The sequence below is a fragment of the Eurosta solidaginis genome, chromosome 5 (assembly GCF_040869045.1).
Source record: "Eurosta solidaginis isolate ZX-2024a chromosome 5, ASM4086904v1, whole genome shotgun sequence".
NCBI lineage: Eukaryota > Metazoa > Arthropoda > Insecta > Diptera > Tephritidae > Eurosta > Eurosta solidaginis.
Genome location: NC_090323.1, coordinates 9,515,897 through 9,533,172, shown reverse-complemented (window position 1 = coordinate 9,533,172; position 17,276 = coordinate 9,515,897). Strand labels below are relative to the sequence as shown.

The following is a 17,276-nucleotide window of genomic DNA, read 5'->3' as shown; positions in this document are numbered from 1 at the left end:
GTAATACTGTATGCGTAGACTTTTTGTTTAAAATTTCTCTTCCTGTTAATATCCCTATTTAATAAAATTAGTATGGCACAATCAAATTGTGTTTTTTTTTTTTTTTTTTGTTTTTGCATATATCGTGTATGTTTGAATTTGAGGATAACATTTTATTGATATTATGCTGTACGTAAATGGAAATGCTCTAAATATGAGCCTATTTGAATACTGAATAAAATTTTCTGAATACAGATAAACCTCTTCAACGGTTACCTCTATAAGGCAGACACCTCCCATGGCCGCAGATGTTTTTATCGACCAAGTTTTAAGAACAATTTTTGTTCACATTTAGGTAGACACTCTTTTTTAATTGGACGAGTAACATCGATTGAGCGAACAGGAACCTCTTATCGGCGTAAATTGAGTAAAAGTTTATTTGACTGCCAAACTGAAAAATCTTCTTAAGAACCTCGATATATAAATAGTATATAAATGCTTCCCATATTCCCGAGCTTAGCTTGAAAATAGTCGCGGCATTATTCGAAAATAGCCTTGAGTCGATCGCGAAATAGTAAGGTAATTCTTTCGGAAATATTCCCGAAACGATTGAAAAATGGTACCGAGATAGTTTATATCTCAAATCAACAAAAAAGTCCCGAAAATAGCGTAAAATAAAAAATTTGTTACAGGGATTGTGACAAATGTGAAAGTTGACCTATATATGGGGTATTCCATCCCATTTCGATCAATTTTGAACCCTAGCCCTTTAGAATTGGCTGAAATTTTTTCTTCTTTTTCTAGCTTACGAAAGACGTTTTTCAGAATTTTTTCAAATTTTTTCATCCAACTCAAAAAAAGTTATGAATTTTTAAAAAACTCTGCTTTTGTTTTCAAAATGCTATAACTTTTTCAAAAATTGACCGTTTGGGATCTTTTTTTTTTAATATTTGTTTTTAAATATACTTTTCGGAAAAATACAAAAAAAATTTTAAAGTTTTTTTTAATTTTTCATTTTTCGAGATTTTTCGAATTTCGCCATTTTTTTTCTCATAAAAAACTTCAATCAATTCTGCAATCATCCCCACTAATCCCGGAGTGGGCCGATTTTTTTTTTATATTTTTTTTATTTAATTGAAAAAAAAATTTCAAAAATTAAAATTTTTTTTATCAATTTTATTTATATAACAAAAAAATGTAAGAAAATGATTTTTAAGTATAAATAAATTCATAATTTGTTACATTATTTTTAAAAAACTTACATGTTTACTATGTCAGTCATTAATCCTGGTTATTTTAATCATAGATTACCATAATATATAAAGAAAAAATACTTAAAAATCATTTTCTTACATTTCTTTGTTATATAAATAAAATTGATAAAAAAATTTTTATTTTTGGAAATTTTTTTTTCAATTAAATAAAAAAAAAAAAAATATAAAAAAAATCGGCCCACTCCGGGATTAGTGGGGATGATTACAGAATTGATTGAAGTTTTTTATGAGAAAAAAAAATGGCGAAATTCGAAATATCTCGAAAAACTAAAAAATTAATAAAAAAAACTTCAAAATTTTTTTTGTATTTTTTCCGAAGAGTACATTTAAAAACAAATTTAAAAAAAAAGATGCCAAGCGGTCAATTTTTGAAAAAGTTATAGCATATTGAAAACAAAAACGGTGTTTTTTTTAAATTCATAACTTTTTTTGAGTTGGATGAAAAAATTAGAAAATATTCTGAAAAACGTCCTTCGTAAGCTAGAAAAAGAAGAAAAACTTTCAGCCAATTCTAAAGGGGTCGGGTTCAAAATTGGTCGAAATGGGATGGGATACCCCATATTCAGGCTGCCTAAAAAAATTAAAAAGAAAAAGAAATACAAAGAAGAGATTGAAAAACGCAGCGAATGCAACTATGGATATTGTCTGGGGAAAGTGAAATGAAATTGTTGGAGGAAGAAAGATGGAAAAAACGTGTGTATATTCAAATATTTAATGTGTACCCTGCAAATCAAATTGAAGACAGTAATGCATGATGCATCAAGGTTTAATGACTACCTCCGAACTGGTGCTAAATGGATGCAGAGCGGAACAGTTGGTAGCCACACTAGTGCCAAAAGCTCTGAAGACTTAACTATATTTTTCCAAATTGTTTTATCAAAGGCTGCGGCTATTTCGGAACAGTTATACAACTAAACGAATTAAAAGGGCTTTCAAACGTCTGCAGAGGCCATTTCGTAGAGCATGACCATGCTAAAGATGTTAGTTGAAAGCAGTGCGAGGTGACAGAACTAGTACCGTCTCCTAATGAAGTAGGTCTGCGTTAGTTCGGAACTATTCGTATTCGCTGCAGGATATTAAAGAAATCATAATACAATGACAATAAAACGAATGCTAGCACAGTGCCATAAAGAATTGCTCCAAAAGGTTCATAAATACCTTAAAATAAACAACAATTTTAGTTCAACTATAATAAAAAGACATATTTCATTGTAACCTTGGATTTTTGTTTCGGTATTAGTTTTGGAAACTAAGCTTGCTCTAGGTCGAAGAAAACGTATTAAAAAGCGTGGATATTGAACTCGTATTTATTTAGTAATTTGGGAAATATTTAAACAACGTGACATCAGGACGGACAAGGCGACAGCTGTTTCGATTATACATTGTAAATATCTTCAAAGCCTTTTCCTCCGGGAGTGGGATTTGAACCCGCACTCCTGCGATGGTTGAAGTGTTACAAAGCATTCCGCCACGTCATGCCTTAGTTGTTGTAAACCTTATCCCAATTGCCTTTTTTGCATATTTTCTTTATGCACAGTACATACTTCGTATGTCATTATGTGGTAAAGTTTTGCGTTGGTAAGTCAGTTTCAAAGAAACTTGGTGTTGTTGCTTTTGTTCTATTTATAGAACTACAACGAATTAATCTGTTGTCTATTTGTATAAGTTCAAGCGGGGATTGCCCTTATTGCTTTAAATCTATGAACCCAAATATTTGAAGCAATTTTTAATTTTATAAGTTATTTAATAATTTGGAAAAGATTTAAATAACGTGTCATCATGACGGACAAGGCGACAGCTTTTTAGATTATACCTTGTAAATCTCTTCAAAGCCTTTTCTCCCGTGAATGGGATTTAAAACCGCACTCCTACGATGGTTGAAGTGTTATAAACGCATTCAGCCAGGTCATGCCTTATCCCAATTCTCTTCTGGCCATCTTGTCGAAAATCTCACGTAAATTCGGTATTCAACTTACTACTGATGAACTCAAAAACTTGTCAACTCAGTTGTTCAGTACTACCTGCGTTCACCACTGGGTGCATACAAGCGTATGATATAGAGTTCTGACCAATATGCAATTTTTGCTTTGCTGTTGACCATATCACTCTTTTGCAATATTTCTGTAATAATTCATAATTTTTTGCATAAAACGACAAACACAGGTCCATAAAATATGAATGCGACTTAAAAACCAACACTGTCGAAATTATCGAATTGTTGCATGCAAAAGTATGTTGGTCTTCGTTATTTGTTTCTACTTTTTAGTTGTTGTTCTTACAAAAATCCTATAAATGCACGAATGATAATTCCGAAAGTTACTTGTTTTTTCAAAATTGTGGTGTATATAGTAGATTCTGGCAATTCATCAGTGTTTCTGTTTCTACAAATCTGTTACATTTTATTAAAACAACAAAACGCGATCTATGGGAAGTAAATTTTATAAAATTCCATCGGTTAAAAGCCTAAAAGTATGTTGTGGACTGAAAACTCGTGCTTCCCAGCCACTTGAGCAGGGTGAACGATAAAAATTAAGTGGAATGGAAACCTAAGCCTCAAAACATACAGTGGTGGAATGAAGGTAAATTCGAAATGAAAACTTTTCGATCAGTCTCACCTTACAGAAGTTAGTATGTGGAATGGATGATGTTAGTACGCCGAACGACGGCACGAACGGTGTTAAGAAAAAAGGAAATCTTTTAAGTTTGGATTTTACTATAAATTTTCATAAACGCTCGAAAATGGCTGTACTGATTTGAATGAAATGTAGAAGGTATCAGCCCGTGACATCCTACGTAGTTTTCTTTTTAATCTGAGGATCTATGAATGCATTGTTCCATTTTTTGTCCCGAAATCAAGATCTTTATAATGCCCAGCTAAAAATGGCGGTGTATTTAACGGTATATGCCTTCTACTAAACGTTACAGTCAAGTACCAATATGGCCATCGCGCGATGCCATATGCCAACCTCATGGTAATATACATGGGTTAAAATCAAAGACATATAATATGGCTGCCTTCTGATGTACCTCCGAAGTTCAGCATTAGAGCTTCGTGAAATGGTTGTTTTACTGCCAAAAACCTCTGTATCGCGATGTGAAAGGAAAAACTCTTGCATAGGGGTCTTGCTACATAAGTTTTTTCTCTATGTAGACTAATGGAATTTTATTCAAAACTTTCAACATCGGTTTAAATTTTCTACTAACGTCCTTTGAAAGTTTTATAAAGAAACTTGAATTAAAAAAAAAAAAAACAAACAGAAGTCAGAAATGTGTTTTATTTACTTCTATTTTTTTTTTCGCGGCCGCCGTGGTGTGATGGTAACGTGCTCGCCTACCACACCGAAAATCCTGGGTTCACGCCCCGCCCAAAGCAACATCAAAATTTTAGAAACAAGTTTTTTCAATTACAAGACAATTTTTCTAAGTGGGGTCGCCCCTCCGCAGTGTTTGGCAAGCACTCCGAGTGTATTTCTCTCATGAAAAGCTCTCAGTGAAAACTCATCTACCTTGCAGATGCCGTTCCAAGCCGGCAGAGTAGGTAAGTGAGCAGACACAACACCAGTATGAATGCAGATAAACTCGAGTTCAAAACTCAGCTCCCGAAAATCTAGCTGGTGAAGGATTAAAACTCAAAAACATGTGCTAGTAATAATTGGCCGTGTGCAAATTTTGTAAATTTTCTATGATATAAATTAAAAAAACAAGTAAGGACGGAACTGTCTTCGGCTGTGCCGAAGACTTCATACCTTTCAAGAATTGGGCTGAACAATAATCTTATCCCGTTCGTAATCTCCAAATAATCGGCTGTATAAGATATAAAATATATAGTGAACAGGTGTACATACCTAAACGATTTTTAAGATAAATATAAAATTAAAAAAAATAAAACCCCCTTATCTGAACGATCGGTTGTATGGGATATATATTATATATAGCTCCGATCGAAATGATTTTTACAGGAAATCTTCTATGAAATATTCGAATAAATATCACCAAGTTAAACGTTTTTATATTGGAAATTAAGGCAGAAATTGCCAAAAATCTTTCTATCTGAACGATCGATTGTATGGGATATATATTATATATAGCTCTGATTGAAATAATTTTTACAGGAAATTTTCTATGATATATTAGGGTATATATATCACCAAGTTTAACGTTTTTATATTGCAAATGAAGGGAGAAATTGTCAAAAACTTTCTATCTGAACGATCTGTTGTAGGGGATATATACTATATATAGCTCCGATTAAAGTGATTTTTTCAGAAAATCTTCTATTATATTTTAAAATATATATCACCGAGTTTCACGTTTATACTTTCTAAATTGCGCCAGGAATGACCAAAATAGTCTTATCTGAACGATCGGTTGTATGGGTGATATATGTTATAGTGGTCCGATCGTACTGGATCCGGCAAATGTCTAATATAATACAAAAATGCATCCTTGTGCCAAATTTCATTGAGATATCTCAAAATTTGAGGGACTAGTTTGCGTTCAAGTGGACAGACGGACGGACAGGCGGACATGGCTATATCAACTCAGTTCGTCGCCCTGATTAATTCGGTATGCTTAATGGTGAGTCTATCTTCTATATTTCTCTACGTTACAAACAGCGGACCAAAATTAATATACCATTCCATGTTCATGAAAGGTATACAAAAAATGTTTTGTACCTTACATTCATATTTTAAAAGCTTTTAGTTTAATAAATTAATAGAAATATTAAGGTATGGATTAATAATTTAAATTTTTTTTTTAGCTGTATTCAAATCCATGTTTGTGATATTTTATCGTAACTTACACAAGTTCATTACGTAAACAACATCTGAGCATTCAAGTACTTAAATAACTTACAAAAAGCATACTTGAAAAGTGTAGTGTAAGTGTAGGTAAGTGTAGGTTTGTATGTTATTTAATTGTGAATATCCTTAGGTTATTGCAAGTTAATTCATGTGCAATGCTGTTCTCATGTTAGTTCACTGTCAGAAATTTTGTTTTATTCAAAATAAGTTTATGTTAATTAAGCAAAATTCATTTAAGGGAATACAAATTTTTAAAATTTTTTATATATATATTTTTTTTTATAGAAATTTTTTGCTTCCCTTCAGTAGGGCACACACATAAAGCAACGTCTTTCGCTGAGCTTAATGTGCATTCACTTCCTGTTACCTTAAAAAAATATCGCCGTTATATTCCTCCTCTTTCACTTCTGCTCTTTGCTTGAAATCAAAATTTATTGCATTTTTATTAAGCCGTCATTTATTGGCAATTTACAATTCTGCCATAAGCCTGCGATCGTAGCACAATTCGCTTGAAAAACTTCTATAGACTTGTTGTCGTCATTTAAGTTGCTCACTTTAGCGATATTCCTTGAAGCAGTCATGCCCATCTAAGTGGCTAAAAAGTTAGTGTAATTTTTATCTTATTTGTTTGCCATTTATGAGCGCGCAGCATACGCTTACATATATGAAACTTACAAAAAAGCTATTGCGCCTAGAAGACGGCCATGTTTTTATGACTTGTTTACGAATGTAGATAGAATGGATAGTTTATGCTATTTAAGGGAGTGCATGTATTTGAAAGTTGAACTTATAAGTACAAGCGACAGCAAAGCGAATGAAATGAAAGGCCATAGAAAGTTCTATTTTTTTCTGCTTATTTTATAAGCGGACTTTCAATCGTGAGTTTGTATCCTTGGAGTTACTAACAATAACAAAAAACTAAATACTAAAAAGGTCTTTAACTTTCACACGTATTTTAAAATAACGCGAATAAAGTTCTTAAGGTCACATTTGACATCACTAGCAATTTTATGGTATTGAATTAAGTCTATAAACTGGAATGATTTATTAAAAGGCAAGGAATTCTGTTTAGAAAAACCAAAGTCATTTGATTAATATGAGTAAAATTTGAGCCAATTTTGTAAAAAGTACTAGAGCTGGAAAAATCGTAAATATGTGCAAAAAATGTTTCTCGAAATGGGTCAAATTTAACACCGACACCTTACGAAGGTTAAATAAATGGGTTTCCATTTTTGGCTTATTATGTACTAACAATCTGATTTGAATTAATATGTAACAGTAGCAACTGGATATAATGCAGCCCAAGAATATCTTAAAGTTTAAATATTTAAATGCAAAAGGTTTATAGGGTTTAACTATATGGGCGAGTGAGACCTTCTCTCATCTGAAGGAGGAATAGTTCCACTCAATGACCATTATTTTGAGTTTGTGCAGCATTCGCGATTCATATAACAGTCATACCGATCTACGACTCCATCACATCGCTCCCGTGAGGGAAAACAAGGGGATCGGTAGATCACAGTTCCTTTCAAGAATAAAAATATCAGTTATGCAACAATATTGACCTCATAACTTTTGCTTGCAAAATTTCATCGTATTTAGATGAAGAAAAACAAGAAAAAGAAATTTTATATAAATAAAAATCAAACTTGTTCTTCACACAAAAAACTATGTAAAGTTATATATTTACCAACACAACTAAAAGCAAAGAAATTCTAATAAAAGCAAATACCGACATATCGTAATTTTACACCTTTCATTCAACATATTTATGGACATTCCAAAACGAGCAGATGCTCACAAATGAGCTGTTGGATAATTTGGAGATGTCAGTCAGGGCCACACTACTGTATATATGTACATAACCAGTTCACATATGTATGATACCTATGTAGGTATATACTTTGTTAAATACACTAACAAATATTAACTATACAAATGTCAAATACTTAGAAGGTGTAGAAAAGGATACAATTTGCTAGAATGGGTCACATGAGCAAATGAACGATGGTGATAACGAGGTAGACTATAAAAGGGGCAGCAGTTTAATGAGGTGCAATTTATAAAAAAACAAGTAAGGAAGGTTAAGGTCGGGTGTAACCGAACATTACATACTCAGTTGAGAGCTATGGTGACAACATAAGGGAAAATAACAATGTAGGAAAATGAACCGAGGGAAACCCTGGAATGTGTTTGTATGACATGTGTATCAAATGAGAGGCATTGAAGAGTATTTTATGAGGGAGTGGGCCATAGTTCTCTAGGTGGACGCCATTTAGGGATATTGCCATAAAGGTGGATCAGGGTTGACTCTAGAATTTGTTTGTACGATATGGGTATCAAATGAAAGGAGCTAATGAGTATTTAAAAGGGAGTAATCCTTAGTTCCATAGATGGACGCCGTTTCGAGATATCTTCATAAAGGTGGACCAGGGGTGACCCTAGAATTTGTTTGTACAATATGGGTATCAAAAGAAAGGTGTTAATGAGTATTTTAAAAGGTAGTGATCCCTAGTTCCATAGGTGGATGCCGTTTCGAGATATCGCCATAAAAGTGGACCAGGGGTGACCCTAGAATTTGTTTGTAACGATATCGATATCTAATTAAAGGTATTAATGAGGGTTTTAAAAGGGAGTGGTGGTAGCTGTATAGGTGGTCGCCTTTTCGAGATATCGCCATAAAGGTGGACCAGGGGTGACTCTAGTATGCGTTTGTACAATATGGGTAGCAAACGAAAGGTGCTAATGAATATTTTAAAAGGGAGTGGGCCTTAGTCCTATAGGTGGAAGGCGTTTCGAAATATCGCCATATAGGTGGACCAGGGGTGACTCTAGAGTACGTTTGTACAATATGGGTACCAAACGAAAGGTGTTAATGAGTATTTTAAAAGGGAGTGGGCCTTAGTTCTATAAGTGGATGCCTTTTCGAGGTATCGCAATAAAGGTGGACCAGGGGTGACTCTAGACTTTGTTTGTACGATATGGGTATCAAATGAAAGGTGTTAATGAGTATTTTTAAAAGGGAGTCGGCCCTCGTTCTATAGGTGGTCGCCTTTTCGAGATATCGCCATAAACGTGGACCAGGGGTGACTCTAGAATGCGTTTGTACAATATGGGTTCTAGTGAAAGGTGTTAGTGAGTATTTTAGAAGGGCGTGGGCCTTAACTCTATAGGTGGACACCTTTTCGAGATATCGTCATAAAGGGTGGACCAGGGGTGACTCTAGAATTTGTTTGTACGATATGGGTATCAAATGAAAGGTTTTAATGAGTATTTTAAAAGATAGTGGGCCTTAGTTCTATAGGTGGACGCCTTTTCGAGATATCGCCATAAAGGTGGACCAGGGGTGACTCTAGAATATGTTTGTACGATATGGGTATCAAATGAAAGGTGTTAAGGAGTATTTTAAAAGGGCGTAGCGCTTAGTTCTATAGGTGGACGCCTTTTCTAGACATCGCCATAAAGGTGGACCAGGTGTGACTCTAGAATGTGTTTGTACGATATGGGTATCAAATTAAAGGTATTAATGAGGGTTTTAGAAGGAAGGTGGTGGTAGTTGTATATGTGAAGGCGTTTTCCAAATATCGACCAAAATGTGGACCGACCCAGAACATCATCTGTTGGATACCGCTAATTTATTTATATATGTAATATCACGAACAGTATTCCTGCCAAGATTTCAAAGGTTTTTTTTATTTCGCCTTGCAGAACTTTTTCATTTTCGTCTACTTAATATGGTAGGTGTCACACCCATTTTACCAAATTTTTTTCTAAAGTTATATTTTACGTTAATAAACCAATCCAATTACCATGTTTCATCCCTTTTTCGTATTTGGTATAGAATTATGGCATTTTTTTCATTTTTCGTAATTTTCGATATCGAAAAAGAGGGCGTGTTCTAAGTCGGATTTCGGCCATTTTTTATACCAATGCAAAGTGAGTTCAGATAAGTACGTGAACTCAGTTTAGTAAAGATATATCGATTTTTGCTCAAGTTATCGTGTTAACGGCCGACCGGAAGGACAGCCGGCCGACTGTTTATAAAAACTGTGCATGGCTTCAACCGATTTCGCCCTTCTTCACAGAAAACTGTTATCGTCCTAGAATCTAAGCCCCTACCAAATTTCACAAGCATTGGTAAATGTTTGTTCGACTTATGGCATTAAAAGTGTCCTAGACAAATTAAATGAAAAAGGGCGGAGCCACGCCCATTTTGAAATTTTCTTTTATTTTAGTATTTTGTTGCACCGTATCATTACTGGAGCTGAACCTTGACATAATTTACTTATATACTGTAAAGATTTTAGATTTTTTGTTTAAATTTGACTTTAAATAAATTTTTTTTAAAAGTGGGCGTGTTTGCTCCCGATTTTGCTAATTTCTATTTTTATACATATAGTAATAGGAGTAAAGTTCCTGCAAAATTTCATCATGATATCTTCAACGACTGCCAAATTAGAGCTTGCAAAGCTTTTAAATTACCTTCTTTTAAAAGTGGGCGGTGCCACGCCTGTTGTCCAAAATTTTACTAATTTTCTATTCTGCGTCATAAGTTGAACTCACCTACCAAGTTTCATCGCTTTACGCGTCTTTGGTAATGAATTATCGCACTTTTTCGGTTTTTCGAAATTTTCGATATCGAAAAAGTGGGCGTGGTTATAGTCCAATATCGTTCTTTTTAAACAGCGATCTGAGATGGGTGCTCAGGAACCTACATACGAATTTCATCAAGATACCACAAAATTTACTCAAGTTATCGTGTTACCGGACGGACGGATATGGTCAATCAAATTTTTTTCGATCTTGATGATTTTGATATATGGAAGTCTATATCTATTTCGATTCCTTTATACCTGTACAACCAACCGTTATCCAATCAAAGTTAATATACTCTGTGAGCTCTGCTCAACTGAGTATAAAAATACTAAAGGATAACAGAACTGGCTTGGAGCTTGCTCGTCTCTATATCTATTGTTGTTGTAGCAATTGGCAGAATACTTCAGAAAGTCAAAACAAAGACAAAATGTTTGCTTACAAGAAGCAGCAGGAAGATGAGCACTTTTTATTGCACATTTGTTTGTATAAACGAATGTGTGTGCGTAAATAGCAGAGAGGGGTTAGCATAATTTAAGGCGCGTTCCAGCATATGTAAGTGCTCCAAAGTATGTTGCGTATGTTATTTTCATTATACAATCACAGAGGTGGAACATCAATGTAGGCGCAATTAGGGGGGCCTAAGCTATTTGTCGCATAATCGATGCTGGGATGAACTATGTAAATAGTTTAATGTTTTTTTAAAGTTTATTTTAAGTTTATATGAAGGAAGGGACAGAAGTGGATGGGTGTGGAATCACTTTAAATAGCATAAAGTGAAAACAATAAGGGCGCGAGTGACACTCAGTACTCGTAAAGTCGATTTATAAACATACAGGTGGACATCTAGAAAAGTTTTATCGGCTTGTTCCTTACGGAATACAGATGTATAATCGATTTTATGTTGAAGTTTTATCGGTATCTGTTTCATAACTAACTGATGAGTCGTCTAGAGCAAATCGATAGTACGATAACAATTGGTTATACTGCGGTAAGAGATCAATAACTTTTAAAATTAATCGCTTACGTGCCGATAACAAAATGTTCACAATCCCATAACAAATCAATAACTTTTTAATAGAATATCGATAACATTTCGATAAATCGTCGATAATTTTTCGATAAATAATTGATAATTGTTCGATAATAAATCGCGTACTGTTCGAACGCATATACGTTTTTTGATACCAAATCGATAACATTGCGACAATACAAATTGGTAACATTCTGATAACGAATCGATAAAATGTCGACAAATATTTGGTAACATGTCGATTTTTGATAACAAATCGATACTTTTCCTACAACACCAACGAATAACTCATCGATGTAAAGTCAGTAACTAATTGATATTTTTTTCCTTTCCAATCCTTTCCTTTCTTTTGCTTTCCCACGCGTAGCGACTACATTTACGCTTACATTCTGTGCAGCATACCAATACCACACGTTGCACCAACGCTTACACATTCTGTAGTATCTCACGCAGTATGCAAATTGGCACACAAGTTACTTTCTCTAAATATAGTTCACCATTTTCTTTACCTTAATATGTAACTTATTTATAATATATCCCCTCTAAGCAAATTTGTAACTACACCACTGAACACCTAGCAAATATGCTTGCATACTTACTTATTTATACACACTTGCAAATTCGTTTGTGAGATTCGAGCAATAAGTGGCGTTGGCCATAAAAATGGCTTTAAATGATCATCATAAACGTTGAGTGAGCAAATATTGCAATAAAAATAAATGACTGAAGGACGTCGTAAAATATTTATACGTGATGCTGTGAATGTGTGAGAACAGAAATGTAACTTACTGCCGTTTGTTTGTAATAGAATGTGGAAGAATATGCTGAATTCAGGATGTCGGGTTTTTTACTTAAAGCTCTGATGGACCTTCTGGTCCATGTGGATCTTACAAAAGCAAAATATATGAATGCATAATCATTTTTATTGCTGTGGAAGCATCTTTAGCGATGATATGCGGGAATCTAAAAGTAAGGGAAGTATAGGCGTAATATGTGCAAGGACAGGAAAAGAAAGGAGAGCAAGAAAAATCGAAAACGTAACCGGAAGCGAAAACACACGGCGTGATAGCGATTTTTTATGGAAGTATTAACGGCTTGTTATCGATAACTGCTTTTATGGACGAGTTATCGCTTGTTTTCCATATATTATCGCTTTTCTATCAGCGTGTTTTCAACGAGACTAGACGATATCGATTTAATTACCAAGTGTTATACATTTGTTATCGATTAATTTCATTTTTTCACGAAAATTTATCGAAATATTATAAATTTTCTTTAGAAAATAATCGACATGTTATATCGGAATAGGAATAAGGGTAGGAGTAGGAACAAGAATAGGAAATAGAAGAGGAATATGAATAAAAAAAAAACAATTGCGGAAAGTATAGGGGGAGAAATGTAACCAGAACAGGAAAAGGATTAGGAACAGGAATAGGAGTACGTATAGGAAAAGGAAAAGGTATAGGAGGTAGAACTGGCCGGTCCATGAGGACCTCACGTAGACCGAATGAGTTCGTGAGAATATGAATGTTAATAGGAATAGGAGTAGGAATAGGAATAGGAGTAGGAATAGGAATAAAAACAGCAATAAAAATAAAAAAAAAGAATGGAGATGGAATATCAATGAGAAAAGGTGTAAGTAAAGGAATAGAAATAGGAATAGGATTATTAATAAGAATAGAAAAAAATATCAGAATAAGAATAGAAATAAGAATAATCCTATTCCTATTCTAGGAACCGGAACAGAAATAGGAGTAGGAGTAGTAATAAAAATAGGAATTAGAATATGGATAGGTACAGGAATAAGAATAGGAATAGCAATAAGAATAGGAAAATGAATTAGAATAGAAATAGGAATAACAATAGGAAAAGGAATAAAAACGGGAACAAAAATTGTGCCGGGAGTAGAAATTGCGATAGCAGTAGGAAAAGAATTTAGAATGAAAATACGTTTTTGGCATCAGAGAAAAATATAATATTCGCACACGGAACAGGGCATGTTTTTGAATTTCACTTATTCATTAGCTAGCTTTTCGGGTGATGAGTTTCGAACTCGAGTTCACCTACAATCATACTATTGTTGAGGCAGAAACCTCTATCCACTCAGCCATTTGAAAGCCCGACTGCAAGCTTTGTAATTTACCCCAAAGTATTACTTTTATTTCTGCTATTCCTTTTTTACACAATTTGGCTCATATATGCTCTATGTTATTAAACCCAAATTGCCGGGAATGTTTTTAGGTTTTCAACAGCGCTTGAGTATGTGCCAGAAGAAACTAAATATTTGTATAGTTTTCATGAAATCTTAATTTATTTGATTAATATTGGAACATTTACTAAAACTTCCTTGATATGGAGATTAAAAAAAAAGAAAAAATGTTGACTAAAAATTTATTTTAAGTCGTACCCTTGCATCAGAGTTTCCCAGACCTTTTTTAATGTCTGAATATTACAAGCTATATTTTAGCAGCAACATATTAGGGTACCATTTGAAATTTCTTTGAGCTTTCCAACACTAAAACTGCATAACAAAAGCTCCTAAAACTATTACCCTCGCTGTAATATTGCAGCAATTTAAGCTTACATTAGACAGATGCCAACACAGAGGCACCCATAAACTCCTATAATGGTATCTGCTCTCCTGCAATAGTATCTACCTAAAAATTCCCTACAGCTTGATTAAATGCTGCAAGTAAATGGTCGCATTGCATTACTGTAAACGACGAAAAACGTCTTCTTGCAAATTCCAACACAAAATATATGTGAAGTAAAAACGGGATAAACAGAAGCGGCTGCTAGTAAGCGGGAGAAGGATTAACTTACAAGGCAGAAACGGGTAGGGTAGGGAGAGCTTACATAAACATGAGCGCTAAATGCGCTGAGCGCGTGAGTGCATGAGAGTGGACGAAAAATTAACATTCCGAACTTTCGTTCAGTTTATCTTTTCTTGTTGAGATAATATTTAGCTAAATTTTTGTGTTAAAAGACATATTAACAGTAATGCTAAAAATAACATCAACGTTACTTTACAGCTTCTTATTGTCTGTTAAACTGTTTACAGTCATAGCGGCTGGAAAACATTCGTTCATTTTGAAGTTTGTTAACATCAGGGGTAACGGCACTTTCGTTAAACAAATATTTATCTAGTAGATAAATTTGCAGCTTTCACACGGCTGCATAAAATGAAAACGTGGAGTATTGAGTAGGCTTAAAAAATTTTTGTGAGATAAACGGATTAATCTGTACTGTAAATCTATATTTTTTTTTAAATAGGTAGAAAAGAAATGTTGCTGTTTTCCTTGGGAAACTAAACATAAAGCTGTATATTCAGCGAAAAGATTTGCGACGCCAACTTATTGCTATATGCTTATTACACTCTAATGCGTTTGGAGCTTGATTTTTGTTGTTGTTATAATTTCTAACTGTATCAGTGAAATACAAAAAAAAAAATAACCCTCAGGAATTCAAATGCAAAATACTTGAAAAATACATCCCCTAGCATGTTTACGCTTAGAGGAGCAATAACGGTCAACCCCTATCTCAACAGAGCTTTTAAGCTCACTGAAAAGCTTTGTGTAACCCTTAAGTTATTATTAAGCTCCACTAGGTGTCTACATAAAACTTACATGAAATTTGTAAGCTTATAATAATAAAAAGGTTTTTTCCGGCTATGCGCCTAAAAATATAAGGCACCTAACATTGCCAGTCACACTTGTGGGTGCGGGATCAGTGGGAGGTGTGCTAAGTTTCTTGTTACTTTTTCGTTATATCCAATTTTACAATGTAAGATAATTCAGCGGCTCACTAGGGAAATAAGCAATGTTGAAGACTTTTGGTTTTTGAGCTTCTAGAATTGCATAGTGTATGTAATAATGCAGCTGTCCAAGGAACTGCAGAACTCAAGCTCGATTTTTGAGCTTCTAGAATTGCATAGTGTATGTAATAGTGCAGCTGTCCAAGGAACTGCAGAACTCAAGCTCGATTTTTAGAACAGTTGAAAGGTGAAATCAGATCTTTTCTTACAGTGGTGAGTAAAAATCCTTTTTTGTTTTTGAGTCAGATTTTTTAATGTCTTTCTGATTTTTGTGAAACAGTTCCCTAAAGGTACAAATACACGCTAAAATGCAATCAGTTCCTTTACAAACGACGCATAATTTGTCCTGGCTGTGATAAATACGTTTTTGTAGTGCTGTTTGCTGCAAATAGACGCAATTTTTGTAGCACACTTTCAGGCAGATTTCTTTTTTATTATGTTCGGAGTTGTGTGGCAGTTGAAAAAGTAGATATAAATTCTTTTGACGAGTTTTATCAGTTCGATAATAATTTATTTTAGCAATGCATTGTTTGCTAAAGCAGTCTACATGGAGATTTTTAAAGACCGTGCCTAAAAGTAGACGTCAAGTTTGCAAACATTTTTTTACGAAGAATATATCGTAAGCCTAATAGCACCCATTAAAAGGCAGTATCTGAAGACTCAAAATATGGAATATAAAAACAAGTAAAGGTGTCTCAGTTCGGGTGTAACCGAACATTATATACTCAGCGTGAGCTTCAATTGTACATTTCATTTCAGATAAATTCCTTTTCTACATAACACGTGGCACCGCCCGTTTAAAAAAAATGCCTCTCCATTTCCTCTTACAATTAAACTTGATAAGTGAAATATCATTGATTCAAAGCTATTTTTTGCTAAGTTCAAGCTTATTATTCTAGTCTACGACCCTTTGAACTTGTTTTATACCTAAGTTGCCGTGCTCTTTAACCGATCCCGTCCATTTTTACTAGAAATATTTTCTGGTATAAGGAAAATATGTGTACAAAATTTCATTACGATATGTTAATTTTTCTTCGAGTTATGGCTCCCGAAACATAGAAAATTGCTTAGTCATAAAAGGGTCGGTGAAACACCCATTTTCAAAAATTTTAATGTTTTCCAATTTAATGTTATAATTCAATTAAGAAAGTAAAATTCTATTGACATCAAGCTCTTTTTTGCTAAGATATAGCTTATTATTTTTGTCTACGACCCTTTCAAAAATCTTTTATATAAAAATGGGCGTGGTCTTTGACCGATCGCGCCCATTTTTCCTAGAAATATTTCCTGCTATAGGGAAAATTTGTGTTCCCAATTTTATTAAGATCCGTTAATTTTTCTTCGAGTTATGGCTCCGTAAAAATTTACAATTTTCTTAGGCATAAAAGGGGCGGTACCACGCCCATTTTTTTAATTTTGAAGTTTTTCCTATTTATTGTTATAAATAATATAAAGCTGTTTTTTGCAAAGATATAGCTTATTTTATTCGTCCACGACCCTTTTTAAAATCTTTTATTTAAAAGTGGGCGTGGTACTTAACCGATTTCGTTAATTTTTCTTCAAGTCATTCCTTATAGTAAAGGCAACCTCTCTGCCGAATTTTGTTACGATAGGTTTGCCTATTTTTGGTTTATGATTAATAATATTTGTAAAATTGATTTTATCATAAGTGGGTGGTGCCACGCCCATTTTGAAAAATTTATCCAAATTTTTATCAAGAGTCTTCGTGTCAGTCCACACGTCAAATTTCAACAATCTAGGTGTATTATTTACTAAAT

At 33.9% G+C, this 17,276-nt stretch overlaps 1 protein-coding gene across 4 annotated transcripts in view; it reads left to right on the top strand.

Annotated features, from left to right (window-relative positions):
• Positions 1-17,276, top strand: part of LOC137252723 (ecdysone-induced protein 74EF) — a 674,751-nt gene that overhangs the window by 196,960 nt on the left and 460,515 nt on the right. The window lies entirely within an intron of this gene.